At 32.8% G+C, this 25,230-nt stretch overlaps 1 protein-coding gene across 1 annotated transcript in view; it reads left to right on the top strand.

Moving 5' to 3' along the window:
* Nucleotides 1–2,758: 2,758 nt before the first annotated feature.
* The window catches only part of Atg17 (autophagy-related 17), a 71,391-nt gene continuing 48,919 nt past the window's right edge, over nucleotides 2,759–25,230 (top strand). The window contains exons 1-2 of the mRNA XM_067791711.1: nucleotides 2,759–3,020; nucleotides 3,123–3,766. The gene's annotated coding sequence lies outside the window, so the exon portion shown is untranslated. The remainder of the gene's footprint in view (nucleotides 3,021–3,122; nucleotides 3,767–25,230) is intronic.

The following is a 25,230-nucleotide window of genomic DNA, read 5'->3' as shown; positions in this document are numbered from 1 at the left end:
CCGTATTATGAAATAAATTCTAGCGTGTGAAACCCGATCTTTATCGTTTATCGTGGTATTGCCATACGCTAACTACCACATCAGCTGTTCAATTTTCTACGCTAGCTATCGTTGATAATTTTTTGCACGATAAGGGAGCCATGGGAGCTTTTTAAATAAAAGTAAATATAAAATTATTACAATATCCAAAATAATCAAAATCATTCCCATTACTCTGTTGCAACACCCTGGGCAAGAAACCTTAAAGTGGCAAAACCTTCAAAATATTTGGGACTGACGACTTAACTTTACAGGCGCGCAAACTACCTTCTACCTCTGTTAAGACATACTCTGAAATCAATTTTTTTTACTAGACTTTTTTTTTACTTTTAATATGTCAAGTACTTAGAGTGTAGATTTATTTCAAGAAGATTGGAAGCATCTCTCAATTTTCTTCTTTCTATGGCGTCTATCCGAGTTTCGTCAATTTGTTCATTTGAGTTTAAAAGGCCACATAGGTTGCAGAAAACATTTTAATATTATTATTATTATTATTTATTTATTACGGCGTTTTAAGCCTAAAACTTGGATTATTACAAATTATAAATACATTTTAATAATAATAGGATTTCTAGCGTTTGGGATGTCGGAATGCATGAGATTCCGATCAGCACGGGAACTGGTGGTCTCAACGGGCGAGTCTTGGAGTCATATCATTGGGAGGTTGGAAGGACGTGTTCTCAATCCTGCTTTACTCCAAGACGTATGATTACACAGTTTTATTATTTATGCTGTCGGAATGCATTTGATTCCGGTCAACCCAAAAGCTAGCAGCTCAGCAGAATTAGCCACTCTTATCGGACGGTTGGAAAGATCGTGTTTCCAATCCTCCCTGTACCAGCTTTTATGTAAACATAATTAATTATAATATATCATTGTTGTAGGAATATACGTGATTCACATGAACACTCTAACTGTTTGTCTGGGACGATATTTTCAGGAATTCTTTCCTAATTTGATTGCGAGCGATATATGTATTTGACCTGATGCATAAAGTTCCTCTGTGTCTATTTGGATTGCCGTGTACGCTCAAGGATCAGTAACATGAAATACAGATACAAAATATTTTATCTTATTGGAAGGGTTTTGCAATATTCTAATAAACTTTTTTTGAAGGTGTTTAAGTTTTCACAATTTTTAACATGATTAGGTAGTTCATTAAAGCATTTCAGGCCTTTGTAAAATTTATTTTGCTTGTCCATTTCTGTTTTGAGAAGAGGTAATCTAAAATTATTATTTTCCCTGATTATGTAAGAATGGGTTTCCTTCACATAAACAAGTTTTTCACTTAGGTAGGCTGGTAATTTACCATGCTTGATATAAAATACTAATTTCATACTATGGTAAAATATCAACTGTTTCACGCTCAGCGAGTTTAGTGCATCAAGCATACTCTTTATGGAAGTGTCGTAACTCACTTTCAATATAAATCTCATAGCTTTGTTTTGCATAATTTGTAACCTGTCTACTTGTGTTTCATTGGCAATAAAGAATATTGTAGGGCAATATAAGAAGTGCAGTTCTATGATGGATCTATAAACTTTCAACTTATATTTCTTACTAATAAGTTTACACGATCTCTTCCAAAATCCCATTTTTTTGCCCATTTTGGCAACAATATAATCAATATGATCTGTAAACCTCAGTTTATTGTCAAGCAGGATCCCTAAGTACTTAAATATTTTGACATCCTCAATGCTCGTATTCATTATTTTTAGATCTAAATTAAGTGATTCTCTATTGGTCGTCCTAGATAAAACCATGAACTTAGTTTTGTTAGCGTTAAGCTTTAGTTTATTAGTGCAAAGCCATCTATACAATGAGTCCAAATCTTCTTGCATTTTGCTCCTTGCTATTGAAATGTCCGTTTCATTTACTTCAAGTAGCGCATCATCTGCAAACAACATGACTTTACTATATATCAAAGCTGATGATATATCGTTTATGTAAATGTTGAACAGGATTGGTGCTAATACCGACCCTTGTGGTAAACCTATGTCCACTTGTGCCTCGGATGAGACTACCGACTCGATGGTTTTTTTTGTTTCCGGTCTGATAAGAAGCTTCTAAGCACCTGCAATTAATTTTTCCTAATACCAAATTTTTTGTAGTTTATCGAGCATTATATTCCTATCAATTGTTTCGAACGCTCTTTTCAGGTCAATGAAAACTGCTACTATATGTTTTTATTGTTACAGCTTTTAAAAACTTTTGCCACTTTTATGTACAAGACAATTGAATTTTTGGTATTTATGTTTTGTTTGGCTATCTGTTTCGTATAGATTCACAAAAATTTGTAAACAAAACTCTGCTGTCATTCAGAATAGTACATCTATCGGGCGTGTGGAAATCGCAATATGAATGCTGATTTTTTACGATACGCTAGCAAGCGTTTATCGTCAATCGTATGAAAATTAATAATTGGGGTGTTATAGTTTGATTCACAATGTTTTCAATACAAATGGCGATTGATGTGTTCTGCTTGTATGGTGGCCGGGCAAGCGACAATCACCCGATACCCGCACAACCACCCGTTGCTGTGGTTACCAGCAGAATTTTTTGTGCTGTTGCCAGCCAGCATTTATTAAACATAACCGTAAAGCAAACAAAAGCTTTTCGTGGAATTGAGGATTATGCATTACTCGCCGTAAATATATTTCATAAACGGAATGCAACCTTGCGGGTATTTGGCATTTTGGCCCCTTCATGCAGCGAGCCTATTTTTTCTTCCCTCATTACATACTGGAAGTCAAAAAGTGCGTTGTTGTGCTAAAAAAGTTTTATACGCTCTAATTTTTATTATTAAATAGAAAAATAAAATGCGAAATGCATATATAAGCAAGATAAAAGTGATGAAAATGATACTGTAAATGAAGTGTAATTATGCGAAATATAAATTCGAATATAAGCGCAGTCGAAGAGTTCCATTGATTTCAACATAAAAATATAAGCTATAATCGTGTAATACGAACAAAGCACTAGTTAGTATATAAATCGAAAGGAATTATTAGAAAATTATGGAATACCATTGAAGTTGGCTAAATAAAAGAGTATTGAGCCTGTAAATATTTTATGGATTTTAGGAATTTCGCAATCAACGGTGACGCTTTTAAAACTTCACTTGATTGAATTCCCAGAAAAAGGGAGATAAAGAAAAAAGGCAACGTAATTAATAGGAAAAAGTTCGACACCGACCATGGACACCGACATGATATAAAAACAAGTGTAAAGAACTACGAAGCACATATGAAAGTAAAATAAGAAAAGCAAATAAAAATAAAAAACATAAACACACGCACATCAAACACAAAAGAAACACAAACACCCAGTGCTTCAGCTTGTAAACGGACAACGAGCACGTCTTCGAAGAAAACTTGCTAAAAGAGCTGAGTTAAAAGAAAACTCGTCGCAAAAAATTAAAGAAACCTAAAAACTATTTTACTGTTCGCGTTAGAAGTCAAGAGAAGCCCATCAACGAATACGGCCATTGTTCAAAATTAAAAGATACAAGTGTATCTATGCTCATACATATATGTATATGCTACTAAAGCTGAATGGAATAAGTGTTTTAAAAATATTGCAAGTTACGGAAGTTTACAATCCCACGAGTTTATATAGTGATGAAATAATTCGAAAGGTTCTCAATGAATTTTTTGTGTTGATTCTGCAAAGTTTCACAATCCTAACAGTATAGTTCATGATAATCATTAACCAACTAAATTGCTGGGTAAGTGAGTTCCTTAATTTGGTTTTCTATCTTTATACTTCTTTCTTTTTTATTGTTGCAATTTTTTTTTTTTTGCATTTTAGGTTTTCTCTAAAATAATAGCGTAATACATATGTGAGTGATCGCTTAATGACTATAAATTTCTATTGAATCATGCTCTGCTTCCCTATTTTACAGGCTCTTTATCGTTCTATTGAATCATGCTCTGCTTCCCTATTTTACAGGCTCTTTATCGTTGTTTTGGTCATTTCTCATTCCCCATGATATAGTATGTACATGCTAGACTGCAACTGCAATCATCTACCTGTGTACATCAATATGAATACGTATATATGTATACACAAGTCATGTATATGCCACATGGGCGTAACAGAGGGGCTATCGTTACGGTCGTTGCCCCACCACGAAGTGTATTTACTAGTGTTGGACCGAACCGCGTTTTTCCGATACGAAGTGCAAAATATAGATTCTCGAACACACTCGTCAACCTCACCTACCCGTTGCGAATCCTGTTACTTCAACAGCCGAGGCTTTGGTGACCCCAATCTCCCCACGGATCTAGGGGATGGGAGCGCGTTATTGCCTTGAAGGTTTCATGTGGTCATACTGAATCGTTCCCGAGATGGTCGGCTTGGTGGTTTCAAGGTGCTTCTTACCGGAACGTAACGGATCTGCTTACGGAAAAGGACCATCAACATCGACACCACTCTCCAAGGCCTTCGGGGAGTGTTCTTATCGCTACAGAAACAATAGCAACTACATGAAAATGGCCAACTTTTACTGCAAATATCTCCAGACTGATTATTATTGTCGAAGTTAATACGCGTTGTTTTACATACCACCAGCCATTTTTTTTGGTCGCATATTAGCAGCCGAGCCCTGTTCTGCTTTGAGATCTGAAGCTAATAATTTAGTTAATTCAGACATTCATCAGGGAAGATAACTTTTATTCGTCTCTTTGCATCTAACCCCACGAACACGAAGCCTGGCTACCCCATATTCTGAACCCACTGTATTTATTACACTTTTGTTTGTACTTCAACTCGAAACAAGCTACACCATGTGCATTATAGTATGTGTGTGTAAAGGTACATATCTATCTGCAATGCACAATTAAAAGCAACCCTTGCGTGGCTTTATTTGGTGTCGCTATTAGACAAACAAAGCATTGTAACCCTTCAAACGCTCCCCCACAATGAACTCTATATGCTCTTATGCACTTTGTATATAAGTTGACTGCACACCCTGTAGGAAAAAACTATCATCACGTTGGTTAATTCATGAATGGAAGTGTTGCCAAAAAAGAAATCTGCAAAAACACTGTAAATACAAAAAAAAGTTCTGAGGAGAGTTAGTCCATGCTTCTAGTCCAGTTCTCGCCGTGCTACTTTTAACATTTAAGAAAACATTTTCTGAAGTATTTTGATGAACCTCCCGAGGGTTGAACCCAAAACGGCGTGGTAGGCGAGCACGCTACATTCCCATTAAGGCTGCCCTCCACTGCGTGAAAGCCTTCCGTTAAATTTAGTAGCACAATTTTAGATCTTTTTTGTTTTTATGAACTTACATATATGAAATATATGCAAAGTTGTTGCATAAATTTTTGATTCTGATCAATTATTTGTGTACCATTTCGGTTCGATTAATGGTTCAATTATTTAATAGAAAAAACCCCGAATAACCGGTTCACGTTCCTGATGGACACACTGTTACTTTATTCTAAATCGCAATTCTGTTTAAGGAACGGTGAGGAGGAATTTAGCTTATCCGCATCCCCGTAATTGTGGAATCATTTCCCAACGTCCATCCCTATGGGATATACTCACATTAAGAAATTAAAACCGCAGTAGTCAACTGAACTTGGTCTCTATAGTGTTAACTACTTTGTACTCTTTACTTTAATTTTTAAAATAATTTTAATTGAGTTTTCGTGTTAACTTAAAATTTTGAATAACTTCAAAAAAAGAAAATTCTAATTAGTTGGAAAATATCTAAACTCAAAAATAAACAAAAATAAATTTTTATACTTAAAATCAAAATAAAAGATTTTTAAAATATCAACTTGAATGTTGATATATTGGCGATCCTACCAACGATCCTGCGCAAATATTTTATTTCATTAATGACTGTAATGATTACGAAAATTTCCATTCGCTAATTTTTAATTAAAATGCATTTATTATCTAAATCTATATCTGTCCGTGCTTGTATATATAATACCTCGTGCTTGTGATAAATGATTTTTGAACAAAAAATTTCGCAATTTTAAAGTAACTACTCCGTCATATTTACAACGATTTAAATAGTTGTGCGAAACAGACTAAACGAACAGCCATCAGTTTGTTTACTTAAAATCCAATTTGGAAATACATTCGCCATCAACAAAAAATTATGAATTTAGTGATTATAATACGAAGCTATAATTAACTTTAAAAATATTTCGTTTTGAAAGTGCTTAAAACATTTACTATTGTGAAAATAAGTGAAAGTCCATAGACATTCGTAGATGGACTGTGTGGAAACACCCGAAAACGGAAATCAAACTTAGCAGATTTGATGAACAAAATAGTTTAACCAATTGTTAAAACTTTTAAAGAAACAATAAAAAAATTAAAAAGTTAAATCATAGTACCATAATTGTAAATCGCACATCGATTTAAAAAAAAAATGAAACTTAAATATACTTCAATTAATAAACAATATTTTGTGCAAATTGCATATAACAGTCGCTGTAAATTCTATATACGAAACAAAAACAAAAAATAAGTGCGGACAATCAAATAAAACATAAAGTACTTATAGCAGAAATTTACTAGTAGACATGCTATAAATTTTATGCAACATAAATAAAAATAAAATTTTTCTACGAATCGTTAATTAATAAAGAACTCTAAAAAACAATATACTACGCTTAAAACAATAGTTAAGTTTTCCACTTCACTACAACAAGAGCTATTACAACAATTTTACGCAAAATACACACAAGAACGGATTTAAAGTATAAGACATCACGATGAAAATGATGAGATTCATAAAGAAAACAACAAAGCCATTGCATAAACAGCAACAACAATGAATTTAATTGTTATCACGCCCAAAAAACGCCATTTATTCCCTCAAAATCTCTACAATCATCAATCAAATACTTATTAATTTGAATATTTTTTTACTAATTTAATTTTATGTAAGTATAATTTTTATTTTAATATCATATTACAAATTTTCCAATTATAATTTAAATTAAAATTTTAAACCTTTTAAACTTTTAAATTTATTTTAAGATTATTTTTATATTTTAACAATTTTAATATAGTTATTTAAATTTACTTATTTTTTATATAAAATTAAATATTTTATTTAAATTGTTAACTCCCTTTCCAAAAAAAAATCTTAAATATTTTCTTATTTTCTAATTTTTCATTTAAATTTCTTTTCATATGGTTCTACGTTCACCAATACGAACTCGTAAATTTACAAATTCAGAAAATCAAAATATCAACCATACAAATAACATCATGACTCACAATACAACTCAAAATTCTAACATTAATACAACACAAAACATCATCTCTAATATAACACAAGATACTTCAAGACAAGATAACTTTACAAATTTTTCTTCTACTAAATCTATTAAATTACCACAATTTTGGCAAGATTCTCCTGATGCCTGGTTTTTACTTGTTGAAGGACAATTTGAAATTAACAATATCAATGATGATAATTTAAAATTTCAAAATATTCTAATTACTCTTCAACGAGATACTATATCTAAAATTTTAGATGTTATTAACCCTCCTCCTCTTTTTAATAAATATGATACAATCAAAAAAATTCTATGTGAAAGATTTTCTCTTAGCGAAGAAAAACGATTAGAACAATTATTTTCAAAAACTGAACTTGGTGATCGTTCACCATCTGAATTATTCAGATTTATGAAATCACTTATAGGTTCTGCCTCCATAGTTAGCCAAGAATTACTCTTTAAATTGTGGATTCGTAAATTACCACAAGAAATACAAATTCATTTGACTTCCAATAATAATCAAAACAGAGATGAAATTATTATTTTAGCTGACAAACTTTTTGATTTAATCAATAAACCTCATTCTTCCAAATCTCCTGTAGTCTCAAGTATAAATAATAATATTTTAGAACAATGCGTTAAAAATTTAACTGAATTACTACGGCTATTTATCAAAATTTAAATAAAATTTCGAATGATATTAATCAATTACAAATCCTTTCAAGATCTAAAGATAGAAATAGATCTAAATCTCGAAATTTTTCAGGATCAAGAAATTTTTCAAACAATCGTAATTTTAATTCACAAACAACTATTTGTTGGTATCACAAAAAATTTAAGAATAACGCTCTCAAATGTATACCCCCATGCAATTTTAATCAAAATCATAATTCAAATTACGAACAAAATTTAAACTGAAACGATCCATTATGACGGTGACGGATAATGGAACTATTATTAAACCTACTCGTCGCCTATTCATATTTGATAAATTCAATAAACTTAATTTTCTTATCGATACCGGCGCAGTTGTATCAGTTATTCCTTTTTCTAAATTTAAAATTTATAAAAGAAATTCGGATCTTACTTTGACTGCAGCAAACGGTTCTTCAATTGAAACTTTCGGTACAAAACTACTTAAAATTGATTTAGGTTTAAGAAGAGATTTTGAATTTCCATTCATTATTGCGAATATTGATACACCAATTTTAGGAGCAAACTTTTTAGAAAAATTCGGAATTATTGTCAATATTAAAAATAAAGAAATAATGGATTCTACTACAAAAATTAAAGTTACTGGATCTTCTGGATTTTCTGATATTTTCTCACTCAAAATTCCTATTGTCGAAAATAAGTTTTCAAAATTACTTAATGAATTTCCATCTATTACCTGTGAACCAGATTATACTAAAAAAGTTAAACACCATACGGTTCACAGGATAGAAACAAAAGGTATTTTACCATTTTCGAAACCCAGACGTCTTGATCCAATCAAACTTAAAATTGCTAAAGCTGAATTTGAATTTTTAGTTAAAACGGGTATATGCAGACCCTCAAATTCTCCTATTGCATCTCCACTTCATCTCGTTCCTAAAAAAGAACCAAATGATTGGAGACCTTGCGGAGACTATCGAAGACTTAATTTTATTACTACACCAGATCGGTATCCTTTACCACATATTCACGATTTAACAATTGATTTAAAAAACAAACAATTTTTTTCCAAAATTGATCTTGTGCGTGCTTACCACCAAATTCCAATGGCAGAAGAAGACATTCATAAAACTGCAATAACTACCCCTTTTGGAATGTTTGAATTCGTAAGAATGCCTTTCGGTTTACGAAACAGTGCTCAAACTTTCCAACGCTTTATTAATGAAGTATTTTCTGATTTCGATTTTGTATTTACATACATTGATGACATTCTTATTGCCAGTGATAATGAAGATCAACATATAAATCATTTAAAATCAGTTTTCAAAAGACTTGAAGAATATAATTTAAATATCCAACCTTCAAAATGTACTCTCGGTGTAAATAAATTAAATTTTTTAAGTTACGAAATTTCAGGCGAAGGTATTAAACCATCTTTAGATAGAATTGAAATCATAACAAATTTTGAAAAACCAATTTCTATAAATAAATTACAAAAATTTTTAGGTATGATAAATTACTATCACAGATATATTAAAATGTTAGCAACAGAACTTAGTCCTCTGCATGAAATGTTAACACATGCAATTAAAAACAAACTCAAACAATTAAATTGGACAAATGAAACCACAACAGCTTTCGAAAATGTTAAAAAACTTTTTGCTAAAAATACTTTACTTACACATTTCGACAAAAATGGTACTTTATCATTAGCAGTAGATGCATCAAATGTTGCTATTGGAGCAGTTCTTCAACAAACTAGCAATAACATACTAGAACCCTTAGCTTATTTTTCAAGAAAACTAACTACAACAGAAACTAAATATTCAACATTTGATCGTGAACTTTTGGCAATTTATAATTCAATTAAACATTTTAAACATTTTCTTGAAGGTAGAACTTTTACAATTTATACTGATCATAAACCTTTAATTCATGTTCTAAATTCTAAAGTAGATAGATCTCCTCGTCAACTACGTCATCTTGAATATATTGCTCAATTTACAAATGATATTCAATATATACGTGGAAAAGACAACATAGTTGCCGACACACTTTCCCGTATTCCAGAAATAAATGCAATTTCTACTCAAGATATAAATTTAGAAACTTTATATAAAGAACAAAAAACTGATAGATTTTTACAAAAAACCATTTCTGATCAAAATTCTAAAAATAATTTAAAAGAAATTCATATTCCAGTTATTAATTTAAATATATGGTGGGATGTTTCTCTACAACCTTTTCGACCTTATGTTCCACATTCTATGAGAAGAATTATATTTGACAAAATTCACTCATTATCTCATCCAAGTATAAGAACAACTAGAAAATTAATTCAAAATAAATATTATTGGCCTAACATGCGTAAAGAAATTAACGATTGGACTTCATCTTGCATCAATTGTCAAAAATCCAAAATTTCAAGACATACTAAATCTCCTATTCAAAAAATTCAAATACCATCAGGTCGTTTTGAACATATTCATATGGATATTGTTGGACCTCTTCCAGTTTCAAATGAAAATTGTTATATTTTAACAATTATTGATAGATTTTCACGTTGGCCTGAAGCTTATCCACTTAAAGATATTTCAACAAATACTATAGTAAAAACTTTTATTCAAAATTATATACCACGATTTGGTATACCATTGAATATTACAGTAGATCAAGGTTCACAATTCACCTCAAAATTTTTTACAGAATTAACTAAACTTTTAGGTTCTCATAAAATTCATACATCTCCTTACCATCCCCAAGCAAATGGCATGATAGAGAGATTTCATCGAACTTTAAAAGCAGCAATTATAGCATCAAACGACTCGGTTCATTGGTCTGACATTTTACCATTCATTCTACTTGGTTTACGAACTTCTATTAAAGAAGATTTAAAATGTTCATCTGCTGAACTTGTTTATGGCCAAACACTTAGAATACCTGGTGAATTAATTATTTCAAATAGTAATAAAGAACATGATTTTTCTAATGACGCTCTTCATAAAATAAGAGAATATTTTTCACTTGTTCGTTCTAAAGTTTTTCATCATAACAAAGAAAATGTTTTCGTTCCTAAACAATTAGAAAATTGTGAGTATGTTTTTGTTAAAGTTCTTCGTAAATCTAATTTAGAATCACCTTATGAAGGACCTTTTAAAGTTATATCTAAGAAACATAAAACATTTACAATTCAATACAATAATACTATTAAAAATATTTCAATTGATTTACTTAAACCAGCAAACATACTTATTAACACTAATTTAAATACAAATACATTAAACAACAAAAAACAAAAAAAGGTTACATTTAATATTAATTAATAATTTGTTTGTTTCAAATTTTCTTGGAGGGGGAGTAAATATAGTGTTAACTACTTTGTACTCTTTACTTTAATTTTTAAAATAATTTTAATTGAGTTTTCGTGTTAACTTAAAATTTTGAATAACTTCAAAAAAAGAAAATTCTAATTAGTTGGAAAATATCTAAACTCAAAAATAAACAAAAATAAATTTTTATACTTAAAATCAAAATAAAAGATTTTTAAAATATCAACTTGAATGTTGATATAGTCTCAAATGTCAAATATTAGTTCGAAAATGCATATCAAAGAGTTTGATGACCCTTATTTCACAAAGATCCTTTATACCTCGCTGGTACGTCCTATTCTCGAGTACTGTTCATGTGTCTGGTCTCCGATCTATCAAATCCATGTTGATCGGATTGAGTCGGTCCAGAGACGGTTTTTAATTTTTGCATTACGAGGTCTCAACTGGGAATCAAGTACTCATCTTCCACCATACAGGAATAGACTTCTTCTAATTAATTTGCCATCTCTAGAGAATCGTAGAGTATTACTTGGCGTTATGTTCATTCACAAGCTCATCATTGGTGTGATTGACTCCCCTGACCTAATCAGCCAACTAAATTTTGCGGTTCCTGCTAGGGTGTCCAGACATTTTGTGCCTTTTCAATTACCTCTATGCCGGCAAAATTTTGCTAGAAACAGTCCCCTGCGCCATTGGTGCTCGCGGTACAATGATTTGTATAACTGCATTGGCTTTGAATGTTCGTTTGCTGCTTTACATACTGCTATACTCTTATGTTTAGCCTGATATTTTAATTTTATTTTTTCTTATACAATGCGATGTCAAATGTTTATAACATACAAATTTTCTATGTACCTTTTTTGAATTTTTTAATTTTAAGAATGGCTCTGTATTGTAAATATATATCTGTCTATTACAATAATTAGTCGACCGCTTTGTGTTTGCGTCGACTTTAAATAAATAAATAAATAAATAAAAAATCATCAATCACATTTTTAATATTCAAGGTACCTCTCCAATGGAGAAATTTCATTTTCCCAAGCCCATCGCAACTCAAATTTAAAACAGTTTTTTGAGAAGAATTTGTAAAACGTTTAATCCCAAATGATAAACAAAGCATCAACATCAAGTATGTCTCAAATTATTCTCAAGTTGAAGATCGACGTTTGAGAAAAAGTCGAGAAAATATTTTGTTTCAAATGATAGATAATGTTTAATATCAAACTGAGAATCAATCAGCCCAATTCTAAACGAAAATTCCGTGGGAGTTTTTTCCCTTCTCCCATTCCTCGTATTCTAAATAAAAATTCCTTGTGAGCTTTTTCACTTCTGCCTTTCCTCCTATTCTGAACAATGTTCGAAACAGCGGAAACCGGTTATGGGAGAAAAGTAGGTATTATGAATGTGAGGGAGAGGGAGATTTCTCTCCTATTTCATAGGAGTTTTTTCACTAGTTAAATTAAAGGGAATGCATATAAATAGTTAAAGGAAATTGGTTATTTTAAGAAAGAACACTTATTTGTACAAATTTGTGCTAAAATATGTATTTACATTCTACCACAATATTCTCACTGTTAATACAACAAAAACAACCACAATATTCTTTATTTTAAGTGGAAAAGTATATCATAAGCAACGGAAGAGCTCTTCGCATATTTGATGCAGTCATCCAGAAATTGCGCAAAGATTTTTTAAGAAGGTGTAAATATATTTTGGCATATGGCGAAAGGCGAACTCAACTCGACTTGGCCGCCAGAAAATTGCTTTGCAGAATGAATGCAGGCAACTCCGGCGGATTTGTGTTATCCCGCTGGTCTTCTTCTTATGCACCTCTGTTGATGTTGCTTTGGCACCAATTCATTACTCATTTCAGTGAATACCACATGTGCATTGTCTATACCTTATTTCTTAATTTCAAACAAATTGGCAACAATAATTTAACTTTACAATGTTGTAAACAAAATAAGAAATGCTCAACGAAATTTCAATTGACAAAACAGCTGCCTTCGAAAATTCGAAATTCCTAGGAGAAAAGAATTGGAGGAATTTTTCCGCGGGAATAAAAAAATCCGCGAGAACAAAATTCCGCGAGAATATTAAGAATTGGTCTGAATGTTTTTCTGAAACATTTGAGATTTTTGTTTTCAGTGTTTGTTGGGATATAAGAAGTATAACTGTACCAGTATATGTATCTGCGATAGCATATATTCCCAATTTTCAATGCACAAATTACTGAATTCTCTTATCAAAATATAATCATACATATATTTGATATGCCATGTTGCTTATGCTTAGGTCAAATCACTCTTCGATCGAATGATTGTATTTATAATTCAAAAAGCATGTTCAAGATTAAGCTAACAATGGATTCTTATTTTATTATTATGCTTTGGCGTTGTGAGACAATAACCTTTTGAATACAAATTTTAATAGCTAGGCCTTTTTCAATTTATATGCAGAAAATTCGCTACTCAAATTCAGAAAGTTGTAATTGAAGTCCAGAAAACTACTTTTCAAGTCTCAAAAGTTTCAAATGTGAATACCTCAAAAGAATGTTTGTTATGTGTAAGTTTCTGAACTTCGATCGAAATTTTCTGAATTTGAAATGAAAATTCTTAACTGGAATTTTAATTTTCTGAATTTGAAATGGAAATCGGAACATGAGTTGCAACTTTCTGAACTTGAGGCGTAGATTCCTGATTTTAAATCTGAATTTTCTGAATTTGAATTGTAGATTTCTGAATTGGAATTTTAATTTCTTGAATTTGAAATGAAAATCTGAACTTGAATTATTCTTTTCTGAATTCGAAACGCATTTTTTGATCTTGAAATTTATGTCGAAATGAAAATTCTAAACATTAATTGCAAATTTCTAAACTTTAATTATAATTTTCTGAACTTGAATTGTAATTATCTGAATTTGATGTGTAAATCTGAACTGTTATTTTTTGAGTTTCAAATTGCATGCATTTCTTGAAATTTAACACCAATTCTCTGAATTTCAAATCTAAATTCTAAATTTTTATTCGTCATTTTCTGAATTTTCTAATTCGAAATGAAAGTTCTGAACTTGAGCTGTAATGTTCTGAATTTGAAATAAATATTTTGAATTTCAATTCTAATCAAATTGAATTTGAAATCAAATTTCTTATTTTCTGAATTTGAATTCATGTACTTGAAATTCGACTTTCTGATTTTGAAATAAATAATTCTGAACTTAAATTCTAATTTCTGAATTTGAAATTAATATTTTTATTTAAATTTTCTGAATTTTAGTTGAAATTGTTTGTAAATTTTAATTTTCTGATTTTGACATGCAAGTTTTTAACTTAAATTGTAATTTTCTAAAAGTGAAATATTTTCTGTACTTGAATTTTAGTTTTCTGATTTTTACTGTAAGTTCTGAACTTGAATTGTAAAATTCTGAATTTGAAATGAATATTTTTAAATTGAATTCTAAATGTCTGAATTCAAAATAAAAATGCTGGGATTTAATTGTAGTTTTTTGAATTTAAAATAATTATTTTTTTTTATTAAATTATAGTTCTCTCAATTTGAAATAAAAATTCTTTTTTTTAATTTCTGAACTTTGATCGAAATTTCCTGAATTTGAAATGAAAATTCTTAACTGGAATTTTAATTTTCTGAATTTGAAATGGAAATCGGAACATGAGTTGCAACTTTCTGAACTTGAGGCGTAGTTTCCTGATTTTAAATTTGAATTTTCTGAATTTGAATTGTAGATTTCTGAATTCGAATTGTAATTTCTTGAATTTGAAATGCAAATCTGAACTTGAATTGTTCTTTTCTGAATTCGAAACGCATTTTTTGATCTTGAAATTTATGTCGAAATGATAATTCTAAATATTAATTGCAAATTTCTAAACATTAATTGTAATTTTCTGAACTTGAATTGTAATTATCTGAATTTGATGTGTAAATCTGAACGGTTATTTTCTGAGTTTCAAATTGCATGCATTTCTTGAACTTTAACACCAATTCTCTGAATTTCAAATCTAAATTCTAAATTTTAATTGTCATTTTCTGAATTTTCTAATTCGAAATGAAAGTTCTGAACTTGAGCTGTAATGTTCTGAATTTGAAATAAATAGTTTGAATTTCAATTCTAATCAAATTGAATTTGAAATTAAATTTCTTATTTTCTGAATTTGAATTCATGTACTTGAAATTTGACTTTCTGATTTTGAAATAAATAATTCTGAACTTAAATTCTAATTTCTGAATTTGAAATTAATATTTTTATTTAAATTTTCTGAATTTTAATTGAAATTTTTGGTCTGTAAATTTTAATTTTATGATTTTGACATGCAAGTTTTTAACTTAAATTGTAATTTTCTAAAAGTGAAATATTTTCTGTACTTGAATTTTAGTTTTCTGATTTTTACTGTAAGTTGTGAACTTGAATTGTATAATTCTGAATTTGAAATGAATATTTTGAAATTGAATTCTAAATGTCTGAATTTAAAAAAAAATGCTGGGCTTTAATTGTAGTTTTTTGAATTTAAAATAAATATTTTTTTATTAAATTATAGTTCTCTCAATTTGAAATAAAAATCCTGATTTTTAATTGTACATTTATGAATTTGAAATGATAATTCTGAACTTGTGTTTCAATTTTCTGAATTTGAATTTTAATTTTCTAAATTTGAATTTCAGTTTTCTGCATTTAAAAGCAAAATCCTGAATTATTCGGAGAGTATAAAACCAGCGCAAGCTGAGTAATCAGTAATCAGTTTGATTTAAGTACGCTATTGGTTGTGAAGTATAAGTGTTATTGTGTAGTACTCTCAAATGAGTCTAATAAAGCCCATTTTGCATTATTGAATATTGGAGTTATTTTTTCAACAGTTTAGCGATTCGAACGTTAGCAGAAGGTTTGGAATAAGAAAAATTTCCCAAAATTCGTTACAATATATTCTTAAGAATCTAATTTTATAGTTTTGTTTAAGCTGTTTAGATATAATGGGTACTAACAATTTTTGTTGTTATATCGGCCTACTGATTTGTAAGATCGCGGGTTCGCATCGAGCTCAAGGCCTAACAATAATTATTTTATCATTAATATTGTTATGATAAATTTTTTCTTAATTGAAAAAATTATTAAATTAGAATAGAAGAGAGAAAAAATTTAGACAACTGCTAAAGCTCGTTGTATAGATCCATTTCGGGAACTGCTAAATTTCTTCATCGGCAACGTTTAAGCGCCGCTGCTATAACCATTTAGCCAGCACAGCGGTTTTTTCCCCGTGTTCTGGGATGTATTAACGATGTGACAGCATTGCCATCAAACAACTCCAATTTTCACATTCATTCTGCAACAGATGTCGCAGTGTTGTGAATATCAATTTGCAAAGAACCAGAATAGAAGTAGGATTAATGAAGACAAGCAAAAACCGTTGTGATGGCTAAATGGTTATAGCAGCGGCGCCTAAACGTTGCCGATGAAGAAATTTAGCAGTTCCCGAAATGGATCTATACAACGAGCTTTAGCAGTTGTCTAAATTTTTTCTCTCTTCTATTCTAATTTAATAATTTTTTCAATTAAGAAAAAATGTATCATAACAATAATAATGATAAAATAATTATTGTTAGGCCTTGAGCTCGATTCGAACCCGCGATCTTATAATGGGTACTGTAATAATTTCAAAATCGAAATTCATCAACATTATGTCTGTGTTTAAGGACATATTACCCGCGGCGTTTTGAGCCATTTATATAAAGGAAGTATGTAAAAAATTGTTCATATCCTTTTTATTTCAGTATTAACAGCGTTATTCTCACAGGGTAATTTCCCTGTATATATGCTTATCTTAAATGTGTGGTATATATTACAATGTAATTTAGAATGCTTCAATCACACTTTGTTTACCATGATTTTATGCTTATAAAAATTGTATAACGCATTTCTTTTTCATATAATAACGCGTTAACTTAATTTTTATCTATATGTATATGTTCAAAATAGTACATATTTGTTTATATATAGATATGTCTGCACATTGTATAGTATATGCCAATACAATATATGTAGATACATATGTATAGTTATGAGGGTAATCACTGGTATTTACCTTACAAACCCGTTTCTACCGCTTTTGTTGTGTTGTTTTCAAATCTCTTTGTAGAGTAAACAAACTCAGTAGATTAAAGCCCCGTCACATAAGCAGGTTTTTTCATATACGATAGATGCATTTAACTCAATCTTATGCATTATGCTTGAAACACAATGTCGGGCGAAGACATTTTTAAAATTACGCCCAGACATTTCGTCTACTTAAAACACAATGCCGGGAGAAATTGACGCTGTTTATATTCAGAGTGGCCATTATTGACAAATAAAAATGAAAACAATTAAAACTTTTTTAATTCTTTGCTTTAGCACTTGACTGCTAAAACACGCCCAAAATGTTAAGAGATGTGTTAATCCGGAGGGCGAATATTATTAATATTATAACCCTTTAAAAAATACAGTTTACATGTATACCGCTCACGTTACGTACGTTTCCATAAAGGCGGTGCCACAATGACATTTTTCATATAGATGCGTTTAGCTTATGCATTCCAATAACATCGCCACAATCAACCAAGATGTTGCGTTTGTAAATATGAAGGAACTTCAGACGTGGGAATTGAAGTTTATTACGCCTTGCCCATTCACATACAAAATTTCACGAAGCACTGGTATAAGCATTATCCCCTTACAACAAAGATACTTGCTAACATATTTTGTGTCGTATTCATTTGTTATATTACAGTTTTTACCTGCGAAAAATGTTAGAAAATTTACCAACCTGTGGGAAAAATAATTTCACTTGCAAAGTGTGTCAACACCCTTAACCAAAACAAATGTCACATTCTTCTTCTTATGCTTTGCTTGTAACAAAATTTGGGAGATGGCTACTTTTCAATATCAGATGGCGCCAGTGTCGCTCATTCTACCGTTCTCCATAAAATTGCGTGCAATCTACTCATAATGCATAAGCATGTGTTAAGCTCATCTATATGAAAAAGTGCTTATGTGTCGGGGCTTTAAGCTTGCATGAGTTTAAATTTTTTCCAGCGCGCGTACCCGGTTAGTTGAAAACATTGATTGAAAAAACGAAAATTTAGCAAATGTTTGTGCTAATTACCTTTTAGTTTTTAATAATATTAATCAATAGTTGGCGGTTTATTAATAATAATACCCATGGTTCAACTATATGGTTGGCTCAGCTGTACGAGAACAAAATATGTCTGTTCAAATACCCCAGCGGGTTACGGAATCAGAATATACCCGCGGTAGGTATGCCTGTCGTAAGAGGCGACTAAAATACCAGATTCAAGGGGCTGTGTAGCGCAACCTTTCAGGTTGCCAGCGCAATATATAGCTTCTCCAAATCCAATTGTCAACGTCACCTATCCGCGGCGAATCCTGTTTCTCTAACAGACGAGGCTCTGGCGACCCCAAGCTCCTCATGGAAGTTGGGGGTAAGGAGGGAGGGAATGGCCTGAAGGTTTAATGTGGCCACATAAATCGTTCCCGAGATGGTCGGGCTAGCACCTTAATGGTGCTATGGTACTGGAGCGTACCGGATTTGTATCCGGCAAAGGACCATCACATCGATAACACTCCCCAAAGCCTTCGGGGAGCAACCTTATCGCTACAACAACAACAACAACATGTCTTTTCAAATTGTCAAAATCTGTGTATTGGTGTTGATGCGAATGGTATGGAATGGAAACATTAAACTTAGCAGTTTTTTTATGTGTAAGAAAATGTTGCCAATTTTGACAATCCCATCGACCCTGCAATGAAATAAATAAAATCAGCTGATGAGATGAGCCAACCATATAATTGAGCCATTATGATACCGAAACACGTCTTTCGATATCCCTCCCAATTTGTTTGAACATGTTTTGGCAGTAAAATTAAGAATTATATGTAAAAAAAAATCTGTTTTTGGATATTATGTTTTCTTTTTTTATACTTAACGAGATTGAATAGCAATAACCCTTGGGATGTTTGTCGTTATCGCCCGGCGGCGACGATAGAAATAAATCTTACTTACTTACTTACTTAATTGGCGCTTAACCGTCTAAACGGTTTTGGCCGTCCAACAAGGCGCGCCAGTCGCTCCTTCGTTCCGCCAACCGGCGCTAATTGGTCACACCAAGGGAGTTTAAATCGTTTTCCACCTGGTCCTTCCAACGGAGTGGGGCCGCCCTCTACCTCTGCTTATATAGGCGGGTTCCGATAGAAACACTTTCTTTGCCGGAGCATCATCATTCATTCGCATAACATGGCCCAGCCAGCGCAGCCGCTGCGTTTTAATTCGCTGGACTATGTTGATGTCTGCGTATAGCTCGTACAGCTCATCATTAAATCTTCTTCGGTACTCGCCATCGCCAACGCGTAGAGGCCCATAAATCTTTCGAAGAACTTTTCTCTCGAACACTCCCAAAGCCGCTTCATATGCTGTTGTCATGGTCCATGCTTCTGCTCCATATAGCAGGACGGGTACGATAAGTGACTTGTAGAGTATAATTTTCGTTCGCCGAGAGAGGACTTTACTTTTCAATTGTTGCTAGTGTTGATGCTGGTTCCCAAATAAACGAAGTCCTTTACTATTTCGAAATTATGGCTGCCAACAGTAGCGTGGTTGCCAAGGCGCATATGCGCTGACTCTTTGCTCGATAACAGCAGGTACTTCGTTTTGTCCTCATTCACCATCAAACCCATCTTTACCGCTTCTTTTTCAAGTTTGGAGTAAGCAGAACTAACAGCGCGGGTGTTTAGGCCAATGATATCAATGTCATCAGCATATGCCAGTAATTGCACGTTTTTATAATATATTGTTCCAGTGCGGTTAAGTTCTGCAACTAGTATAATTTTCTCCAGCATCAAATTAAAGAAATCGCACGATACGGGGTCGCCCTGTCTGAAACCTCGTTTAGTTTCGAACGGTTCGGAGAGATCCTTCCCAATTCTGACTGAGCTGATGGTGTTGCTCAACGTCATTTTGCACAGCCGTATAAGTTTTGCGGGGAAACCAAATTCAGACATAGCGGCATATAGGCAGCTCCTTTTCATGCTGTCGAAGGCGGATTTAAAGTCGACGAGGAGGTGATGTGTGTCGATTCTCTTTTCAAGGGTTTTTCCAAGATTTGGCGCATTGTGAAAATCTGGTCGATGGTAGGTTTACCAGGTCTGAAGCCGCACTGATAGGTCCAATCAGCCGGTTCACGGTGGGCTTCAATCTTTCGCACAATACACTTGAAAGGACCTTATATGCGATATTAAGAAGGCTGATTCCACGATAATTGGTGCATTTTGCAGTATCCCCCTTCTTGTGGACTGGACAAAGAACACTTAGATTCCAACCGTCGGGCATGCACTCGTCCGCCCATATTTTGCTAAGAAGCTGCTCCATGCGCCTTACCAACTCCTTGCCGCCGTACTTGAATAGCTCCGCAGGCAATAAATCTATCGTCGCAAAATGATGTCGCGTAAATGTCGCTCTTCACTTTCATTGTGTTTCACCTTCATGTAATTACGGGAGATTCTATTTTTGACAAGGCGAAGTTCGTCGCGTTTGTTTCACGGCCTTAAGACATTATGTTTCAAGCATTATGAGTAGACTGCACGTAATTTTATGGAGAACGGTAGATTGAGCGACACTGGCGCCATCAGATATGGAAAAGTAGCGAAGTTGCAACTTTTTTTGCAAGCAAAGCGTAAGAAGAATTTGACATTTGCTTTGGCTAAGGGGGCTGGCACACTTTGCAAGTGAAATTATTTTTCCCAATCATTGGTAACTTTTCTAACATTTTTCGCAATTGAAAACTGCAATATGATGAATACGACACAGAATATGTCGCTTCGCGAAGTTTTGTATGTGAATGGGCAAAGCGAAATAAACTTCAATTGCCAATTCTGAAGTTCCTTCATATTTTTAAACCCAACATCTTGGTTGTTTGTGGCGATGTTACTGGAATGCATAAGCTTGTGTTAAACGTATCTATATGAAAAATTTCATTGTGCTGCGGCCTTTAGAGTAGTAGAGTAGAGCGGCATTCAATACTATAAATGCCGCTAGTTCTTACGTTTTCTTAATTATTTTATTATAATTGCTGATAAAATAGTTTATTATTAAGTGTCTAAATATACAAAAATTCTAAGTACATACATATATGGGATTAAAAAAATCTTATCAGTGAAGGGAGATGTTCACGAGCTATGATTTTAGGAGGCTTTTGTTTCGATAAACAGTAACGGTTAAAAGTCTACATACACTCGCTATTTTCGCTGTATTGAAAGACTAATAACTTATTTGAAAAATGTGCTTATAGAGTTTTATTTCAAGCCATTTTATAATCATAATTTACTAAAAAAAATCCTTATAAAAAAATAAATGTAAGGCGCGATAACCTCCGAAGAGATTTTAGACTAAGCTTCTTTTCCAATTTGCGTCGTGCTCCTTTTAATTTTTCCTACAAATTGTCGGGACGGAACCTACTTGTTTTATGCCGACTCCGAAAGGCATTTGTTAGTTTTCATTTTCATTGAGAGCTTTTCATGGCAGAAATACACTCGGAGTGCTGCCGAGGCTGACCCCGGCTTAGCAAATTTTTCTTCTAATTGAGAAACCTTGTTTCTAAAACTTTTGATGTTGCTTTGCCCGGGGCGTGAACCCAGGATCATCGGTGTGCTAGGCGGAGCACACTACCATCACACCACGCGGGCCGTTATGGGAAATAAACGTTGAAACAACGTTGACAAAAGTCTTTATGCAGTACACAAATAACCTGTTGTAGTATGAGCAATTTCATGTAACACTAGATAATATTGTTTCTTAGTATTTAATCGGTCCATCGTTAGCATCAAGACCAGCTTGAAGCCGCCGTGACATTGAGGCTACTAAATTTGTTAACTCTGCAGTTGTTATACTGTTTCAAGCTTCAATGATGCTTTCTTTGAGGACAGGAGCGCTAGAAACGTGTTTATTTTTCTAATTATCCGGCCTAAAATTTCCATGACACTGCCATGGAGGCGGCTTCACAGGTCATACCAAATTCTTCGTATATTTTTCTTCCTCGCAGTATTCCTCTTCCTCCACGCTATTGTTCTTCTATTGCCAGCGAAAATATTGAATTATGACACATCGGTAAACAAAAATTGTTGCAAAAAATCCATCGACGTTTTCCCTGTGTGTTTTCGCGAACTCCAAGCGAAGTTTACAAGTTTTTTCAGTAATAAGAGACTTTTCGCGTGTTGTTCTGCTGTTAAAGCCGTTCTTGTGCAAAGCTTTTGGGCTGTTCTTAGATAGGCACAATTGAATTATTTGCTTGCCATATCTTTGATTGATTTTGGAGAAGAATCTTCTTGATTTTTGTCTACTTCTTTTAAAATAAAGCTGATGTCTCCGCGGCGAGATAGTTTGCTCTGACGGTCACTGCATTTCTCATTTTCGGTAGAATGAAAGTTTTTACAATGGTCTGTACTGTTACTCTACTCAAGTTATCAATTTTTGCTAGTTCACCTTATGTTTTTTTTCTTTTCTGTGCTGTACAACCAAATATCTAACGTCAATCGATATGTCTTTTCTGTTGCTGTTGTTGTAGCGATAAGGACACTCCCGAAGGTTTTGGGGAGTGTTATCGATGTCGATGGTCCTTTGCCGGATATAGATCCGGTACGTTCCAGCAACAAGCACCATTAAGGCACTAGCCCGACCATCTCGTGTACGATTTAGTATAACCACATGAAACTTTGTAGGCCATGACGCCCATCAAACTCTAGATCCATAAGGAACTTTGGGTCGCCAGAGCCGCGGCTGACAAAGGATTCGCCCTGGGTAGGTGAGGTTAACAATTGGGTTAAAGAAGCTATAAATTGCGCTGGCAACCCCTTGAATCACTTTGGTATTTTGGTATTTTAGTAGCCTTTTACGACAGGCATACCTGCCGCGGCTATATTCTAAGCCCCGTAACCCGCTGGGGGTGATATTTTTTTTCTAGGAGGCATTTTTGAGGAAGATAAAGTGATCCAACCTAATCCCTTATATAAACCACATAAATGACTCCGAAAAGAGTAATTTAAGTAGCAAATTATGAGCGGTTTATGAGCTTATTACGAGTCATGCCGGACTCTTATTTAGGCTCAAATAATGTATGAAATTACGCCCATATCGATCGACCACAGCATGAAGGGAAATAAATTCATTCCGGACTCATAATTCAGCTCATAATGAGCGATCCGAATCAGGACTCCTTGCTGACTCCTTTATGACTCCGAATGTTTGCGGTGTTTTCTTTCTTCTATTTTACTTTAAAAATTCATTATAAAAATAATAACGATACAAAAATTATTGTTAGGCCTTGAGCTCGATTCGAACCCGCGATTTTATTTTAAGTTTGTCCCCTTAATTACGAGTTTTTATTTCTGCCTTCATTCACTTACATTTTTTACCATGCAACCCAAAGACAAACTTTCGCCAAGTGTAAGCTGTTTATTTACACATTTTTTTAATCGACCTAAAATTTTTCTTAAATTTATATGACTGGCATTTTATTTTCGTCATCTTTAACCTACTTTAAAGTTTTTGTTTAAATTTCGCATGGAAGTCATAAAAGAGGGCACATTTAAAGTTAGTTAATAAAGAAATGCAAGGTGCGATAACCTCCGAACAAGTTTCAGGCCGAGCTTCTCTTCCAATTTGCGTCGTGCTCCTTTCAATTTTTCCTACAAATTGGCGGGACGGGTCCGATTCCGAACGGCATATGCAAGGCCAGGAAGTACGTTCAGTTTGCTGCCAAATCACTGCCGAGAGGCGACCCCGCTTAGAAAAACTTTTCTGATTCAAAAAACTTGTTTCTAGTTTTTTGATGTTGCTTTGTCGGGGCCTTGAACCCACACTCTTCCGTGTGGCAGGCGTAGCACGCTACAACCACACCACAGCGGCCGCGCTTAGTTAATAAATGCTGAAAATAAAATAATTAAATATTTCCACAGTCTGTGTGTATGCATGTATGTATGTATGTACAGATACGAATAAGAAAACGACAAGGAGAATCATAATTGATTTAATTATGAAGTGGTTATTTCACCCCCGCTTATTGGTTTGGTTAATGTTGGCGAACATCAATTAAGTAAATGAAAATATAGAACAGATTAAATTTAATTATTTTAACTTGGTATTGCAAATTATAGTTTCAGAAAAGAAATATGTACGTTAGGGTTGATCAAATTTATTGTTGAAAAGGCACATCCAGTTTCTGAATCTATGTGTTATACTGAGGAATATTGCCCATGGGACCATAGTTCTGAAATGAATTTCAAGCCTCCCTAATTTTGTTAGAAAATTTTATATCCCAATCCGAATAGCGGCTCTCACAAATAAAATACATGAAAATAAATGTCAAATTCGGATTCGGAAATTTTCTAAAAAAATTAGGGGCTCGAAATTCATTTCAGACTTATGGTCCATGGACAATATTACTCAGTATGACACATAGATTCAGAAACTGGATGTGCACCTAAAGTTTTTTTTCCCCATTTTTCCTCATACAATTTGACCCGCCCTAATGTACATATATTATGTTCATTACTTTCTTCAAACAAGCGTATACGTTCCGTTTAGGTTTAAAAGAATTCAAAATCGGCTACTAGGGGGACTCATGAAAGCATATAAACTTATAAGGTGTAAAATTATATCCATTTACACACGCTGTTATATGAACGCACCTAGTAATACTCTTGATAAACTTGATTGTTTTTCAGCTGTATTATTGCCAAACAAAATTTTTTTGATTGTTATACAAATTAAAAAATGCCAACATTAAGTGAAAAATCAAAACTAAAACGCCTTTACTTGCTGATGTTGGAGATTTCTGATGAAAATGCCTACTGTAATGTCTGCAAGGTTGGATTCCTTTGAGTTTACCGCGTTTACACA

This window comes from Eurosta solidaginis, chromosome 1 (assembly GCF_040869045.1).
Source record: "Eurosta solidaginis isolate ZX-2024a chromosome 1, ASM4086904v1, whole genome shotgun sequence".
Classification (NCBI taxonomy): Eukaryota; Metazoa; Arthropoda; class Insecta; order Diptera; family Tephritidae; genus Eurosta; species Eurosta solidaginis.
The sequence above is the reverse complement of the archived record's forward strand: the minus strand, read 5'-3'. Positions and strand labels throughout refer to the sequence as shown.